Raw genomic sequence first — 19928 nt, forward strand, 5'->3', positions numbered from 1 at the left:
GGGCGATATCGAGATGCATAGGTACATATTTACTCCGATATTATATTTTTTCGAGAGAGAAAGCCAGTTTTTATTGTAGATAATGTGTATTTCAGTAGGAAAGTAAAGTATATTTCTCACTCTCACCTAAAAAGTCATACAGAAAGTTTGCGACAATTTTTCGCTCAATGCCGCTCAAATGCCGGTAAATGCGGTGAACAAAAATGTAAAAAAAAAAACACACTTAGCATTTTTTTGTAGCAATAATATTTCAGGACATGCTTATTTAGATATATACCAGTCCAAAACTGTAAAAAACTAAAAATCGATCATTCCTCGAAATTCGGCGATAGGAGCGCCCCTTAAGCAAAACCCGCCACATCTAACAAAAATCTTTATGCATAGAATCACGTACCATAACCCCACTAAAAAGGTCATTTTATTTATTCACCGTATATTTAACATACCTACACCTATATAATATTTGTTGAAGAGAAGTGCTACCTAGGTCCATGACTATTCTTAGTTTGTCTAACTACAAAAGACTGTACACCAGACTCCAAAAAGAGTTCGAACATTCCACTGACGGCTCAACAATGGCACATTCAGAAGAAATGGACTGGCATTAAATGTAAGCATCAAAGTCAGTTTCTGATGGTGCCAGAAAACCAGAGGGCATAATTTGGGGGTACATTGTTTAATTATTTACAGTGTAGAAAACATGATACATAAGACAAGTTAAATTAAAGGAGTATACATATATTATATGAAAGAAATTTTTTGTTAGAAATTTGTTATTCTCCTTCAAAGTCATGGTCCTTACAAGCCCTGTGTTTCTACCCAGAGGACCTTAAGGAGGTATATCTTTAATGACTGACACCAGAAGCCATGACATATATGTGAAATTATGAAGCTCACTAGTGCTAAACGTGCAGAATTAACGACTCCGATCACTAAATAATGGCGATAACTCCTCCTCAGCCACCTTACCCAGAGCGTGATGGTAACTTACTCCATCAGAAATTAGGTATTTTTGATCAGAAGTAATGCCTTCGTGTGCTAACCCACCCACATAGAAGAATTCGGACAGTTGCCTCTGAGTGCACAAAGAATTCCACATAAGGGTATGTACATTTTATATTACATCACGATATGAAATAAGAAAAAATCATATGCTTCTTTAAAATATGAATTCTGGCGTCACTTTCAACGTCCATTCACTTCAGTAGGAGTACATCAGTTAGGGAATCTTCAAGACAAGAAATTCACTGGTGCAATGTTATGGGATCCTAGACTCTCATTGCTATTCATTATTCCACGAGTCATAACGCAGTCCCCTTTCGAGAACCCCGGAATAAAATCGTTTCTAGCAACTAAATTTGAAGTAAATCGTCTGTAGGCTCTGCACAAAGATAATATGTTTTCTAAGCTAGCAGCATCCTCCGCAGCATTATATAAAATGTCCGTTGCATGCTCTTTTATGCTCTATATCAGTATTATACCGAGACCACCGAAAGATAGAGCTATTTTCGGCGGCGTTGATTATACGCTGTAGCGGCTGTACAGAAAACTCGATTGCGCCGAAGAAACTTCGGAGCATATTTTGCATGTTTTATTACTGAAACCCATTGCAAGAGAACTTAGAATTTTCGTTAAAATTTATCACCAACTAGAGTTACTTGCAGATGCATTGCAAGACAGTTTCTCTCTCCCTCTCTCTCCCTCTCTCTCTCTTTAACTCATCAGTCACAAGAAACTTTAAACTCTCAAATGAGCAATTAAATGTAAAAATATAAAAACGTTCTGGAGCTGGAAAGATTTATAAATACACTGGCGTCAAAAGGCAAAGATATCAATGCAGAATATCTGCAGAAATTATCAATTTATATTCAGAGGTTCTTTAAAAAAAAAAAAAAGCAAGGAAGAGATATGAAAAGCCAATATAAAATATAAAGTATTTTTTTTAGAGAACTGTTTCATTGATGAAACATGACCCGGAAACTGATAACTTCGAATACTAGAAAAAATTAATCTCTCTTTCCCTTTCACTGTATCGCCTTTCGCCTCGCACGCGGACACACACAAACACACACAAACCAGTGCTTGTTTGCGCACAACAAAAATGTGCACGAAAATGAGCAAGTTATATAATTTTGCCTGTAAATGAGGAAATGTTAAGAAATTATTTTCTTGAATGCTTACACATTAGCAACCGCAGACACGTTTATATATATATATATATATATATATATATATATATATATATATATATATATATATATATATAGGATATTATTTCAAGGTAGAGCGAATTGGATGTTAAACGACATTTGTTGCTTAATATTTGTGTATAATAAAATCACGATAATGTGATAAAAAATTTATCTATCTATCTATATATATATATATATATATATACATATATATATATATATATATATATATATATATATATATATATATATATATATATATATATATATATATATATATATATATATATATATATGACATTTTTTATCACGTATGATTTATATACAATCATCTACAAATGTCGCTTAATATCAAATCCACGCTATCAGGAATATCGATGGGGAATTATCACCGAATTTATAACTGATAAATGGAGTCCGAGTCTCGAAATTCATTTCTTCATGATTATATATATATATATATATATATATATATATATATATATATATATATATATATATATATATATATATGCATGTACATATATATTAGAAATAATTCAAATGAAATCAGTTGGAACAGATATCAATTTCTGCTGAATCAGGGAAGTTGTGGTTCGATCGCTGGTATGCAAAAATTTTTTCTTGCACGTGATTGTGTTGATTATTTCAGGTCATATTCACTCAGCAAGAATAATTAGAATGAAAAGCTGTCAGTTGGGTGACTGCTGACTCGGGAAGTTGGGGAAAACACGTCTGGTATGCAATTGAAAGTTAGCCTGCCCAGGTAAAGCATTGAGTACAGTGGTATATAGGTTCCAATATTTTTATGACTTGTGTGGCTTGGTTATATCTCGTATGTTTGATCCTAATGTGAGTCAGAAATTTATTAATATATATATACATATATATAATATATATGTATATATATATATATATATATATATATATATATATATATATATATATATATATATATATATATATATATATATATATAGAGAGAGAGAGAGAGAGAGAGAGAGAGAGAGAGAGAGAGAGAGAGAGAGAGAGAGAGAGAGTATATGAGGAAAGGAAGAGGGAGGAAGACTCTACAGGTTTCCTTGTTCGAGTAGTATACAAAACCAACCATAAAGGTATTTTGTAAACCAAATTTACATCCAAAATCTCCCACCCGAAATCAAGCAAGTCAGGCCAAATTCCTCTTCTTATTCTCCTCAGTTCTCCCTTTTCTTCTCCTCTTTCTCCACCTCCTACTCTAAGATTCTCGCATCTCAGATTTTTTGAATAACTTGCTGACAATCAAAGAGAGCTAAAGATCAATAGAAAGTTCCTATTTTTCTCCTTCCCCCGTAAAACTTTCTTCTCTCTGAAAATTGTTTCAACTCAACCAAAAACGTTATAGGATGTCGGCCATGAATACCGATATCTCTCCGGAAATTCTATTTTGGGAAAGAATGACGCTGAAATATCTATTTATTTTTAGGGTCTGCTTTTTTCTTTGTGTTATATTCAAAAAGGAAGGTAGAAAATTGTCTGTAATCAATGATTTAGATAACGAAAGGGTTAGACTTAACCAGTCACCGGGGAAAACACTAGCAAATCCAAAACCTAACTCACCCCCTTTGTATTTTCAAATTACTGGCGAAAGATCTCCCCTCGTTAATCCACAGGCACACGCTTTGGTCGTCACCGGAAGCCATGCCTGCGGCACATTTTCCGCCATAAAAAGGGCAAGACGACAGAGGTTGTGAACCCCACCAAAATCACTTTCATGCATCTTAATAAAGTTTTCATCAAACCTACCCATCTCACAGACTCATCAACATAGAGTTACGGGCTGCTGTAGGAGCAAGAGCCCGTGCTGGCACAAGGCCAGCTAAATCTGTAAAACAACAACAACAACAACAACAGAGGTTGTCAGTCAGTCTACCTGTATCCGCCGAAGGCCCTGTCCGTTTGAGCATCAAGTCGTGACCCAGGCAGGCTCCTCGCTTTACCATACACTTGGAGGACTTTAACCTTTGAGCCAGACGTCGTCACAAGATAGTTCAGATCTACCTCACCTGGAGAATCTCTATCCAAGCCTCACAACGAAGCAAAGTACAGTACGTCCTAGGATTCGAGGGTTAGTTCTGCCCGTGTAACTTTTTCTCTAGCTCAATATCTCTCCCTCACAACTCATAATTTAATTCAATCTCTTTTCCTTTGACTTTGCAAGAGTGTATTTATCGGTGCCAGTGTGCGTCCCTTGCTAGAAGTGCATAGATAACGGCATTCCCTTGTTAGAAGTGATTAGAGAAATGCAACCCATTTTACTTGTGTATTAACTTGTCCTAAGAGAGATATTACCTTATTGGTAGTCTCATCTGGAATTATTTCACTTCCAGGAGTGGTGGTGTCAGTGTCATTAACAAAGCAGATGTCTCTCCTATATTCCTGATTTAGCAAAAGAAATCCGCACTACCGGGCTGATATAATTGTATTGATACCTGAAAGTTAAAGACCTCTGTATATGGTCTGTTTATGTACACATTGGGATTACTTATTGTACTCATTTCCAGTTCAATGATTTATTACATTTTCCTTTTAGTGAGATGTATTACCTTCAATTTACCAGTGTGCAAGTGCAAATAAAGTAAGTGTTAAAAGGAGAATTCTCACTTGGCGACCTACCATTGGTTATTTGCTCTTTTTTCTCTGGTTACAGTATTTCAAGAATTTTATTGCAAGGTCCTATTGAATACAGTAAAGTAAACTCCAGTGCCTTTCGAAATACGTAGTAATATTTAATATGGGGTATGGTTAAATACAAGTAGGCGGATGAGAGCAGATGGGGAGTATATCAAATGTAAAGGTAGGTTCACAGAGACAGCAAGGAATGTGTGAGTATGGGAAAGTGGGAACAGAAAATAAAATAATAAGGGACGGAATAAGAAAATACGAGTTTAATGAAGGAAAAAAGGGATTATTGGAGATGCAGTTTCCTGATAGAAGAGGTCTTGTGTAGGCATACAGGAAGATAGATGGGGTAGTTAAGCAGAAAATGAGAGAAAAAGAAGACATGGAATTAGGAGAGATGCAAAAGAACTTGAATGAGAATACAAAACTGTTCCATAAAGAAGTGAATGCAGACAGAAATGCTAATGAAGAATTTTATACCATATTAATAAATGCAAATGGATACATCCTCTATGAAGCGAATTTTCTCCTTCGCCAATGGAGCTGGTATTTTGAGCATTTGTTGGAAGTTGAGAGAGAAAGGGGAAAAAGCTGAAAAATATAAGAGTGGTAAGGGTCATCATGAGGTTGAGAATGCTCGTGGAAGTAATTCTTATTCACCGTAAGGACGGTGAATAAGAAATTAAAGAATGGAAAGACCCAAGGAGGTGATGAGACTACAATTTGTGGTACTAATGCATTCAAGTGGCTCACCGGGGTTTGTAAGGTATGTGTGGGGAAGGGAAATAGGCAGTTGTTCCATGGTGGACAGATGGCCGACTGAGGTGACTGAAAGATTTATAGGAACATAATGTTATTTAGTGTACCATGGAACTTGTATGGTAGAATTTTGCTTAGGGAATTAAAAGGTTACAGAACCATGTGGGTGTAGGAAAAGGAAGAGTGAGTGTGGATTAAGTTCTCTGTATGAGCCAGTTATGTGAAAAGTTTGAAGCAAAGAGAAAAAATATGTCATAAATGGACAACGCTTATGATAGATCTGATAAAAAGGCGGTATGGAGGGGTTAAGGGGTTATTGAAGTTACATTATAAAGAATCATTAAAAGTTCTGTTGATGGAAGTGAATATGCTAGAATATTTAGGTGGGAGAGTAACTGATTTGGTGTAAAAGTGGGTCTGACAAAAGAGTATGCTGTATCAATGGGCAGTAGACATAGGTACAAAGTTGTAGGATAAGAAAATGATATGCGAACAAAATATACAACGGTTGATATTTGCAAATCATAGTGCTGATTGGGATCACTGAAGATGAACTGAAGAAATTACTAAAAGAGTTTGGCACCGCTAGCAAGATGGGAAAGTTAAAGTCACTTGAACAAGAATTAGGTTATAATGACAAATGAAGACTAAGAGGACTGGGCATGAAAATTAAATGAAGACTGAGGTGGTTCATTCATAAGCACTGTGGAGTAAATATAACGGATGATAGTAGGAAGGTATAAGGTTGCATGCAAGAGAACTGAAGGAAACTTGACCTGTCTTTGGAAACCAAGACGGAAATATAGAAGGAGGTTCTTAAAGCAACTCTCCTTCATGAAAATGAAGCGTTTATGCTGACAACAAACGAAAGATAAAAGGTTGAAGCTGGCGATATGAGATGAACTGTATGCGTAGTCAATGAAGCGTAAAAAAAAAACTTATAGGAAATGTGAGGCTACGCGGATGCTGTAAATAGATTGGCATAGGTGAAAAAAAAAGTATACCTTAGTTTAACCAGACCACTCAGCTGATTAACAGCTCTCCTAGGGCTGGGCCGATGGATTAGACTTATTTTACGTGGCTAAGAACCAATTGGTTACCTAGCAACGGGACCTACAGCTTATTGTGGAATCCGAACCACATTATAGCGAGAAATGAATTTCTATCACCAGAAATAAATTTCTCTAATTCTTCATTGGCTGGTCGGAGAATCGAACGCGGGCCTAGGCGAGTGCTAGCCGAGTACGGTATCGACCCATCCAATGAGGAACTAGGCATAGGTGAAAGGTTGGATCAGAGCCACTTGGCATGGATTGTTCACGAGAAAAGAAGGGTCAACGTTAGTGAAAAAGTATATACAGGTAATTCAGAAACGTTATAGGAAGGAGAAGAGGAAGACCTAAAGAGGGTTTGACAGAATTTGTGAAAGGGGCGCGGGAAAGGAAGGAACTTAATAACCAGGAAATACAAGATGCGTGCATAATGTTGTTAATGGAAGAGTATGTACGTAAAAGGGAGTTTTCCAGCGCATGGGTTTCATTCACATCTGTACCCTTGAAGTATGTATGTTACAGTGAATGCTGAGTTATTTTTTCTCTAAAGCCTCCATCTGTTGGAACAACAGCACAATATTCAAGAGAAAAAATTGCTATGTAGATTTTTTCCGGTTTTCAAAGCTTTGGCATAAGAATACATCTCTCGGGTTTCCTATGAGGTCTTTGGAGATTAGGTTGCTGCCCCTTAAACCTTTTTATTGACCCCAGCCAACAATGGTATACATTTACAACGGGTTGAGCCGGTAGGCAGTGGGCTGGGGGCATTCCGCAGATGTAGCAAAAGTATACTGATTTCTTCGCCACTCAGCCATGGTGTTAACTTACTCTGATGTACAAGTATATATATATATATATATACATTATATATATAGTATATATATATATATATATATATATATATATATATATATATATATATATATATATATATATATATATATGTATGTATATATATATATATATACATATATATATATTATATATACATATATATAGTATATATAAATATATATATATATATATATATATATATATATATATATATATATATATATATATATATATATATATATACATATACTCTTCTGGCAAGCTTCTTAAGAACAACGAAAAATTATTATAGATTCTTTCCATTTATTTTTTTTTCTTTTTCCAGCCGACAATGTTAAAGTATTACCTCTATGCTAGGTTTTTCAACATACAGTAAAGCATTGGGATTTTTTAGATAGAATTCAAAATAATACAAAAAATTAAATCCGTTATAACTCCAAGACAAGTGGCCTCCATTCACTAAATCCAAAATCTTATGTTGTTTAGAATATGTTACTTTCTTGTTCAATTCATTTCAAATGTTCTCACATGATGCTTCATTGTATATAAAGCGGCAGATTCTCTAAACCACCCCCGTATAATATTTGCGTAAAACTTTGCAGATTGCTCTCTAAAATTCGTATATCGATTAATTTAGTACCGATTAATTAATTACCATGAAGTTATTTTTTTAATAACAGTCAATATTGTTGTTTTTTTTTCCATTTTTCCCCGGATGCTGATAATATTTGCTAGAATACATAAAAGCTTTTATAGCTAAAGACCTAATTTTTTAAAAAATCGCATCCAGAGAGAATTCTAAAATAATGTTACCTAACGCAGCGAGAATCTGGATTGTGGAAAATGCAAATTCCTGAACCTTTCATCTTCTTTGATCCCTTATTCCTATTAAAGTTCGCATCCATAAAGATTTCCGGCAAAAATATGGGGGAAATTCATTTTTAAGAATTTTCCGCTATGACGTCCCAAAGTAATTTCAATTTTTTTTTAAATCGGAACCACCATCCTGTATATATATATATATATATATATATATATATATATATATATATATATATATATATATATATATATATATATATATATATATCGAATAACCTAGCTGTCAATTCCAGAGAGAGCGTTTTGAACCCATACTAAACAAAAAAAAAAATATAGGTTCGATTCCTGGTCGGGGTAGATGAACTGGCATACTGTAGTACTCTCTGGGTCGTAAGTTACTCCTGAGGTAAAAGGTTTAAAGGTTGAAGAACTTATTAGTTATGGAACCCCAAGTGTTGACATTCTTTTAGACCTTATTGCCGTTAATTGATAAGTTTTGATATGGTGTGATAATACACTGAAGTTATGAGAGTAATAATTTTTACAATGATCAGATTCCAACGTTAGCAGGATAATTTCATCTAGCAATAGTATAATGGCATCGAGCGAGGAAAATGATAGTTGTCTTAGCCTTTGGCCGTGAATGCTTCCTCTAATTTATTGTCAGTGTAGAATTCGTCCTAATATTTCTAGTGGTATTAAAGGTTAAAAAATTTCGTCGTAATATTTCCAGTGGTATTAATGATTAAAAAAATTCGTTCTAATGTGTCCAGTGGTATTAATGATGGTATTAATGATTTAAAAATAACTCATAAAAATATTACCAGAGGTTGTTAATGGTTAAAAAAAAATTCTTCCTAATGGTTGAAAAATTCGTTCTAACATTTACAGCGGTGTTAATGGTAAAAAAATCCTAATATTTCCAATGGTATTAATTTTATGTAAATAAGGTTAAAGGCAAAGCGATCAAAGTTGACTCTAGCTTGTTTTTAAACCAGAGGCCCAGAGCCAAATCCTGGCTTTGGAAGAAGCACTTATTCATAATTCCTTTTTTAAAATCTAATTTGACAGTATTATCGGTAGAAACTAATTACAGCAGTCAATAAAGACGAAGTCTTTCTATTAACCGGTTTCCCAAGGGGCCACGTAAAACTTGAATGGGAGACTTACTGAAGAGTCTACAATACTTTTAGAATATCTTGGCATGAATCAGCAATGCCTGGGATTGTATACGATGTTTTTGTTGGGTTAGTTTTCTGTCTTAACATTCGGCAAGCAGAAATACGCAAAGATCCATGTATCAATTCACAAGGAAATTTTCCCCAGGTGGGCATCGTAATTGGGACAACAAGTAATCAGAATTTGGGAGAGATCTTCATTTGTTTGGGATGCGAATTGTTCAGTCTAGGCGTAACTTTCTTATCCAAAGCGCTTTTTTTCCCCTGTATTTTCTCAGTGTGAGCGAGGATGTGCCTTAATCACGCTCTACATAAATAAATCAGGTAACCATCATTGTGATATCAAAGTGGTGATTTTAAAATCTATGTTTATTGCATGGTTATGGATACTTGGGAAGAGAAAGGTTTCGTTTTGCGTCCATTTAATTTGAGCATAAAGATGGAGATGGCGATGTAAACCTTTTCAAAATCTGAATGTATAATGAAGATACACGACACCAGTAACCCTGAGTTATCTGTAACCTTGGTGTTGGTACTATGGCGTCTTTCAGTAAACAATGGTAGCAATTATCGCCTGATAACGAAATGAGATCTTTCTTACTCTCCCTCCCTTTGATTCACGCGTGTTTAACTTAATTATACCAAGACGCAAAAATTTTATAAACTATAGTAAAAGTTCAGTCACCCAAGTAGATTCATAAAATAAATGCACAATAGTTCGAGATGTTGAAAACCCTTCTTAGTTTTCTGTTAAAGAAAACTATTGAGATAGATGGCTTTGTCCGTCCGCCCGCACTTTTCTTGTCCGCACTTTTTCCTGTCCGCACTCTTTCCTGTCCGCACTTTTTCTGTCCGCCTTCAGATCTTATAAACTACTGAGGCTAGAGGGCTGCAAATTGGTATGTTGATCATCCAGCCTTCAATCATCAAACATGCCAAATTGAAGCCCTCTAACCTCAGCAGTTTTTATTTTTTTATGGTTCAATTTAGCCATGATCGTGCATCTGGCACAGCAACAACACAGGCCACCACAGCCAGCTGAGCGTTTCATGGGCCGTGGCTGAGTTTCATACAGCATTATACGCTGCACAGAAAACTCGATTGTGCCGAAGAAACAGTATATATATATATATATATATATATATATATATATATATATATATATATATATAATGTATATATATTTATATATATATATATATACATATATATATATATATACATAAATTTATTATATCTATATATATATATATATATATATATATATATATATATATATATATATATATATATATATATATATATGGGCATACATAAATGCATGCAAATATGCTAAGTTATGCAATCAATAGCTCAAATCTGAAACAGAACTACTTTAAAAACACAAAAACAGAATTATCTACATCAGAGACTTATTTTGAATTTAAACTTGGCCGAGTGGTTCGTATGTATGCAAATTTTAGCACATCCATGTAAGCATGTTGAATGCCTGCATGCATAAACAAGAGGATGCACAAATGAATAACTTTTATGAAGGAATATGTAGCATATATCCTTCCCACTTTCTCTCTTTCAATTCTGCCTCCTTTCTTTCCTTCCTTCCTTCCTTCCATCCTTCCTTCCTTCCATCCTTCCATCCTTCCTTCCTTCCATCCCTCATCCTGCATGGTTATTCCAACATCAAAAATCCCGGCGTAGCATTACTTCTGTTAACAGTCGGACACCATTTGGAAGTCCCCCTTTGGCCCCGGGTAATTATCTACGTTTCGCCATGAAGAATTCTAATTACTGTTGAAATTCCCCCATTTACTTTCCCGCCTTTTAAGAGCGATTCCTTCTCCCTGCTTGCGCGTAGTGAGTGATCCTTTAATTCTCTTAGATCTGCCCAGAATGCTTCCTCCAGCAAGAGTGCCTGTTGATGTGAGTACTGTGAGAAGAGCGTTTATTTATCATTTTCGTTTATTAAAAGCTACTCAGATGCATAGGTTAATGCTGGTGCCATTGCATTCGTCGTGTTCCATTCCTTAACGTCTCGTAAAAGTAAAAAGTTGGTTACATCCGGAAACATCTGTTTTCTCTCTCTCTCTCTCTCTCTCTCTCTCTCTCTCTCTCTCTCTCTCCTCAAACGTGAATGGTGTAGACAGATTAGAGAAAGATTCTTAGATTTTCATTCCGTAATACCTTGACGTCTTCTCAAAGATCAGTTGGTCCTGAAAGTAAAGAGAAATGCTTTAATCTTACGTTTCGTTAGAACTAGGTTGTAATGCGGAAATCTATGCTTGCTTAAAGATAAAAAATAAAGAGTTAAAAAAGGATTGCACTCGTTCTATTTTAAATAAAATACATATGATAATACTATTTCCCTATGCTACAGGTTATAACGCTGGTTAGGTATACTCCTCTTAATAATGTTGGTAGTTTAATTTTTAATTGTTTATAATACTTTTTACAGTAAGCTTCAAGGTTTATGCGGAAGTTCTATATGTTTCTTTCTGCTACGCTGAAAGTCTAGTGTCCAGTCAGCTCTACAGGCAGAATAACGAAAAATAAGAACTTGCAAACTAGAGTGTTCATTATCGCAAAGAACTTTCACTATGAACAATATATAACTAAAGGGAATAGACGCATTTGTGGTTCAAAGCTGCCAATTTTACAGTTTAAAACTTCATAGAATCTAAGCGTTAGATTCGGTTCAAACTTATATTTCTAGTAGATATAAATCCCATCATTACTTCTCGATTGCCTCAGATTTTCTTTAGTAAGCGTATCACTATTGGAACCAAATCCGAGCTGGAAATAGAATTCGAATCTACGTACGCTTGAAGGACTGATCTGTCATAAGTGCTTCCAAAAATAGTAAACAAATCCAGTAGTTCAGAATTTACGCTTGAAGGACTGAGGTTGCCTCTGATCTGTCATAAGTGCTTCCAAAAACAGTAAACAAATCCAGTAGTTCAGAAATTATATTTTCTATTTTAACGCTCGTACACACACACACACACACACACACACACACACACACACAAACTACACTAAATGTTCTGTACTGTTTAAGGGAAGTTATACAGTCGGTACTTTGAATGAATTTTTCACGTCAAATTAACAATGCTCATTGATGCAACCAATTTCATATTTAAAGTGAATTATTCAGTCTCCCCGGTTTAAAGAACACATGTATTCTTGTTCTGATGATTGATAATTTCGCACAAAATGATAATAGTTTAGGAAGACAAGAGTCACATTTCGATACACTGTCAAGGCTCCCAAAAGGATTTGGTTTTATAGATGTAAAAACTGAAGCAGGGTAAATTTTGAGAAACTGGACCGCTGGGTGTCGACCGGACGGAGAGGATGAATCGATAAGGCAGAATTCTAGGAACGGAAAGGACGCTACAAAAAAATGACCTTTATCACACTTCGGTACTCAGTGTAAGGCCCATTTACGAGCCTTTTTAAAGTACTACTTTTTAAAGTAGTACCATGAACAGTGATGACCGGTATTTACAAAATACTGATATAAACAACTCTCCCGGTGCAGTCATTGATAATACTCTTTTTTTTTTTCCCATAAAAGGGCAAACGGTACAAACGCGAACATCGTTGCGTTTAGCATTCAGGGAATCACTTTAATAAAAGTATTTCATGTCAGTCTCACCGGCAACGAATTGTTCGTTGACTTTCGATACTTGATATTATAATGGTCAGAGCCTTGAGTTCTCTAAGAAAACTTTGTCTTCGTCAAAGACCAATTAAAAACTTCGCCTTGGAAATTTTGATAGACTTTTTATTTCAGGAGGCCTTTTAATTAGATTAGTTAGGAAGAGAAGTTCGGGCATTTTTATTAGTGAACGAGACGTAGGCACTTAATTATAGTAAAAACGCTGAAACCAGTTGTGTTAGGCCGAGCCTCTATTGTATGTCATTAGGTAAGGATATATTATTTCAGCAATTTTTTGTTTTTTGTAATAAAGTTTCTTCATTTTATAACTGAATTATATGCTTACGGATAATATGGATTCACTTGTTTGTAAAAATCGATACTTTTTCTTACACACACACACACACACACACATATATATATATATACATTTATATACATATACATATATGTATATATATGTATATATGTGTGTATGTATGTGTATATATATATATTATATATATGTGTTTATACATTATATATACATTTATATACGTACATATATGTATATATATGTATGTATATATACTGTATATATATATATATGTGTGTGTGTGTGTGTATGAATGAGTGTATGTGTGCCATATGTGGGTGTGTGTTTGTAGACACTCATCAGTAACAACCACTAATCAGAGGAGACAGACTCCAACATTCGCTTTGAATTTTTCATATGATTCCATTTGGATAAAGTGATGGAGGCTTCTGCGCAGTGGAACTGAATATTTAAGATGATTTAGCTTTCATTGCTCTCTTTAGGAAAATACACATATATGTGTGTGTCCACTTCCATATAAACCTCAGTCTATATGAATGATAGCGAATGGCTTTGTTTATGGTTTACAGATGATTCAAAACACTGACAGATTACGTTGTTGAATTTCCTCTGCTTTTCTATTCAAGTACACTAGTGTCCACTTGAACTGACTACCGTAAAGATGAAAAATTAGCCAAAGCATTGGCTACAGCGGATTATAATCGGGATTTACGTATCATTTGTAAATCCATAAGAAAATCAATTAATAAAATAAGTAAAATAGATTTGAAAAACTACTGAACGAAAAGTATACCTTAGTTTAACCAGACCACTGAGCTAATTAACAGCTCTTCTACGGCTGGCCCGAAGGATTAGACTTATTTTACGTGGCTAAGAACCAAATATTAGGAGTATGAAAAAAGACAAAGTATTGCAGCGGATAAATATCACTAAAAGGGTGGAAACGAAAGTCTGCAAAGCTTTATTCCCCGTACAGGAAATAATTTCGGTTGACCACCAAGCCAAGATCATCAAAAATTAAGCCTAGCCGGTCGAGGCTACGAAGAATAATGTGGCTGCTCGACTGGAGGGAGGGGTTTGCGATATTTGTCCAATTGCCATTGTAGAAAACAGGCGTTTTTAAAGAATTTCAAGGAAATAAACTCCCACTAAAGCTGATGACACTGAAAGGAATAACGGAGGGGAAAACACTGGGTTACCATCCCAATGTATCAACTACAGATAAACAGCAGACTGTTCGACTCCGCCAGACGCAGTTAAGGCAATGGTCCACATACTTCTGGGCTAACTTTAAGTGGATTACAAAGAGTTGGGGGTAATGTGTACGGGCAAATGGTGGGAAATGTATGGCAACGTGTTCTCTCTCTCTCTCTCTCTCTCTCTCTCTCTCTCTCTCTCTCTCTCTCTCTCTGTCTTATATTGTAATGTTACTTCTTTTTGCAGTGAACGACTATGAGACAGACGAAAGCAATAAAAATAATTATATGATATTGGATGTCTTTCATGTCTTTGCTTATCGTATATAATTGAACAAGAATTTTGAAGTAAATGCTGAGCATTTATTTAATCAAAACAACAAGATTCAGTAAAATTGAATATTCACCCCTGATTAGGGAACATTAATAATGATAAAATTTCTCTCTCTCTCTCTCTCTCTCTCTCTCTCTCTCTCTCTCTCTCTCTCTCTCTCTCTCTCTCTCTCTCTCTCTCTTTCTCTTTTTCACTTACTATCTCCTCACTTTTGATAACATATACTAGCATATTTCTTCTTTTGCAAATATTTTCAAACTGTTTCGTTCGTTTCAACAATGTTACGTCATTCTCTCTAGCCGATATCTAGTATTTGCGAGCATAAGCCATTCCACAGTTCATTCAGGCCAGTGATCTTTTCCCACGACTGGGCACCTACATCAAACAATTCGTATATAATTACACAGCCATGGGAACAAATACATGCCCATATTTAATACCCATTTCTACATCCTATCAGTCGCTCTCAATTCAACATATTCTAATAGAGACATATATATATATATATATATATATATATATATATATATATATATATATATATATATATATATATATATATATATTATATATATATATATATATATATATATATATATATATATATATATATATATACATACACACATACATACTTGTATATATGTGTGTGTGCAGAACCTACTGGTCACTTTATACCGGTACTAATATAGTATTCATTAGTCGCAATCCCCTCTTAACATCTCGATTTCTTCGCATTTTGGAAACGCTTGTCAGTAGGAAGCCTAAAACCAAACGAAGATAAACGAATATATATCGATGCCCTGTCAAATGTAAAGAAATTGAGAAGTTAAGAGGGCAATGTGGCTATATATGTGTATACCAGTGTGTGTTTGAGGGTGTACGAATCTACTATTTTGCATATAACTTCCTCAGCTGTCGATTAAACCTAATTTCTTTTAAAGAAAATAAAAACCTTTAACTATACAGAGTTTACATTTCACGTTCCGAACAGCTATTGAGTTACCCAGTTCATAAACGAAAATTAGGTTTTTTTCAACCTAAAAAGGTTTCCTATTAAATAATCTGCCCAACACAAATACTGGTAAAAATTTCTTGGTGTAGGTGGCTGGTAATACATGCTTCAAAATCTCCTGAAGCCTGGATAACTGTCAGTGCCAGATGTCTTTTATTCTGTAAACCACAAAATTGTAGATCTTCATTTCAGAAGAATCCCGTAAGCCGATGCTCGTAAATTTGACAGAGGTCGGACATACGTTAGTATGCCTTAATTTTCCTAACTTTCTTTTCAGTTTTTTCATTATTTGGATCTGATTCATTGCTTTTCTTTCCTCTTGTGTTTTTCCCTGTTTATATTCTTATATGTATATAGGTAATTTGTCGTGTAGAAGTATGCAAGATAATAATAATAATATAATAATAATAATAATAATAATAATAATAATAATAATAATAATAATAATATGGCAAATTATTATTATTATTATTATTATTATTATTATTATTATTATTATTATTATTATTATTGTCGTTGTTTTATACGTCTAATTTTTTTTCAGAGATTGATTTTTCGTATCAATTTATTTATCGTAATGGTTTGTTCAAAAATAATAATAATAATAATAATAATAATAATAATAATAATAATAATAATAATAATAATAATAATATGGCAAATTATTATTATTATTATTATTATTATTATTATTATTATTATTATTATTAGTATTATTATTAGTATCATTATTATTATTATTATTATTATTATTATTATTAATGTTGTTGTTTTATAAGTCTAATTCTTTTTTTCAGAGATTGATTTTTCGTATCAATTTATTTATCTTGATGGTTCGTTCAAAAGTAATAATAATAATAATAATAATAATAATAATAATAATAATAATAATAATAATAATAATAATAATATGGCAAATTATTATTATTATTATTATTATTATTATTATTATTATTATTATTATTATTATTATTAATGTTGTTGTTTTATAAGTCTAATTCTTTTTTTCAGAGATTGATTTTTCGTATCAATTTATTTATCGAGATGGTTTGTTAAAAAAAAAAATAATAATAATAATAATGGTAATCCATATTTTCGAACAAATTTGTGATAACTCCAAAATCCTGATACTAGTACTGAGCCTCTACCTCCTCCAAGGCCCATTAAGAAGACTCACCAAAAAAATGTCAAAACAGAAAGAGTACAGAAATCGGAAAAAGGAATTTCTACATTATCTAAGTTTTTGACCTTTCAAAATAAACTTCTGTCCTCTAATATTTTTTTTTTTCGCTTTCACAAAATTATGCGTTGTGTCTGACGGGAGAGAAATTCGCGTGGAAACGAATTTATCAGTTTTTTTTTTCTTCTTTTTAATCCGACAAGATTACCTGGTGAATAATTTTCGAGGACAAGGCGTTCGATGTCAATTTTGGAGGAGTGTGCATTGTAGATATAAATGAGGTCTAGACTCGTCCGCTTTTTTTTATTAGAGCTATACCTGAACTTTTCTAAGGTTTAGAAATGCAAGGTGTGTTTCTTTCTCTCTTTAGTTATATATATATATATATATATATATATATATATATTTATATATATATATATATATATATATATATATATATATATGTATATATATATATATATATATATATATATATATATATATATATATATATATATATGTATATATATATATATACATATATATATATATAATATATATAATATATATGAATGAATGATATTTTATCACATCACTGTGATTCATATACAAGCATTAAGCTACAAACGTCCTTTAATATCCAATTTGCTCTACCTCGGGAATAATATATTTTCATATATGTTACCGAAGGGGAATTTTTAGTTGATAATAAGTTCGTCGTCCCGTGGGCTCGAACCAGCGAAGGACAAGAACTCAGGACGACAGTGACGCCTTAGCCCACAAAGCCAACAAGTGAGGTATAAGTTATTACCGACCCTCACCTACAAATCACCGTCGAACTCGGGTATTTGTATTTAGAATCAGTATCAACCCACCTCTTGCCATGCTAACCTTGTAGTGCGTTTGTCGCACGTAGCCATATTATGAATGAAATTTTATCATATCACCGTGATTCATGTCCAAGCATTAAGCTACAAACGTCCTTTAATATCCAATTCGCTCTACCTCGGAAATAATATATTTTCATATATGTTACCGAAGGGGAATTTTTAGTTGATAATAAGTCGTCCCGAACTTATGTGGATATATATATATATATATATATATATATATATATATATATATATATATATATATATCTATATATATATATCTATATATATATATATATATATATATATATATATATATATATATATATATATATATATATATATATATATATATATAAAATATCACACATTTCCATTATAAAAGAACGATAGTAAAGTCATGATTATCTTGAATTCACGCGAGATCCTTAGTCTCACATTTATGGGTAAATAGGTATATACAAAGAAAACTAGGTATAATATTATATATAAAATATAATACTTCACTAACATTTTCAGCTTAAACAGGGACTGAACCCTGTTGTTGGAATTCAGCCGCTTACGTATTATTACCGTCATTCCCAAAAGCTAATAACGGAAGTCAATTAATAACAACTTGATTAAATGGGCTGTAATCATCGGGGATTGACTGACAATCTCCAAAGCTTCTCAAAGTGCCGCTGGTTAAAATCACTGCGACTATGTATTGTAATGTCTTCATCGGCTTGTCCGAAGATCAAATCTGCAGAATTTTTTCAAAAGAGAGCTCTATTGTTCTGTGTTTGATTAAAGAAAAAATGTGTTATGTGCTTATAGGTGCTCGCTCGCGTGAATGTAAACACACATACACACACACACACACACACGCACACACACAAACACGCGAACTGTCTTGGCTGTTATACCGAAGAGGAGCCCATTCATGCCGAAATTTTCAATACAATCAGCTGATCAGGAGTTTCATTAGCAGCTCGGCGACTGCCTCCAAGAATCTTGCAATTATAAGTACCCAGATACACATGCACATATACACACACACTCACTCTACGCACACGCTTTTGCTTGCTATATATATCTAGATCTTTCATTCCAACATCAGGACCACATTAGTCATCCGGGACTTCGAAGTTCGTCTCTTCATTTTTCAACAGTGTCATGGGCATAATAGAAGCCAATCACAATTTGAAGTATGCCAGTCTTAAACACCTTTTTATTAGAATTAGTATTTCTCTAAGGTACCCTAAAACATCTATTTATATCTTAATGCACCAGAACAGATTTTTTTTTTTTTTTTTTTTTTTGCGGATTCAAGCTTTACACACCTGTTATTTTATAATCGCAAAGGCTGTTACTTCATTTCGTCCAATTTGTTTATGGCCTCTTCTGAGCGCAGACACAAGTCTGGGGAAACGTTAGAGTTTTCCATGAGTTTGGGTCTATCAAGGGAATATCGATGCATGTGCGTCTTTCTAGGTCAAGGATTCCATGTTACTCGTAACCCCCGTGGAAGAACCAGGCATGGAACTTCGTATACTAGCATAACAGAACTGAGACATTGCTTTAAAATTTAGGTACATCATTTCTCCTGCGCCGACAAGGCTTAGAGCTATTGCATTTCTGTAAAAACTGGCACATTACTTCTGAAATAGACTTTCAGAAGACTAAAATACTGAATCTAAAGAATGTTAAAGACAAGAACACTTTGAAATGCAGAAATACTGAATCCAACAAGGTTAAGATATGATCAGTAGCGGAATGGAAACGAGAGATCGTATTTGGTACATTTCAGTTTTTATGTTAGAACTTGCCACACGATTTTCTTCACTCTGTCATTTACAAAGAAGTGCAAAACCTTTGAATAAACTCTTTTTTCGTTC

Source organism: Macrobrachium rosenbergii, chromosome 4, assembly GCF_040412425.1.
Source record: "Macrobrachium rosenbergii isolate ZJJX-2024 chromosome 4, ASM4041242v1, whole genome shotgun sequence".
Lineage (NCBI taxonomy): Eukaryota > Metazoa > Arthropoda > Malacostraca > Decapoda > Palaemonidae > Macrobrachium > Macrobrachium rosenbergii.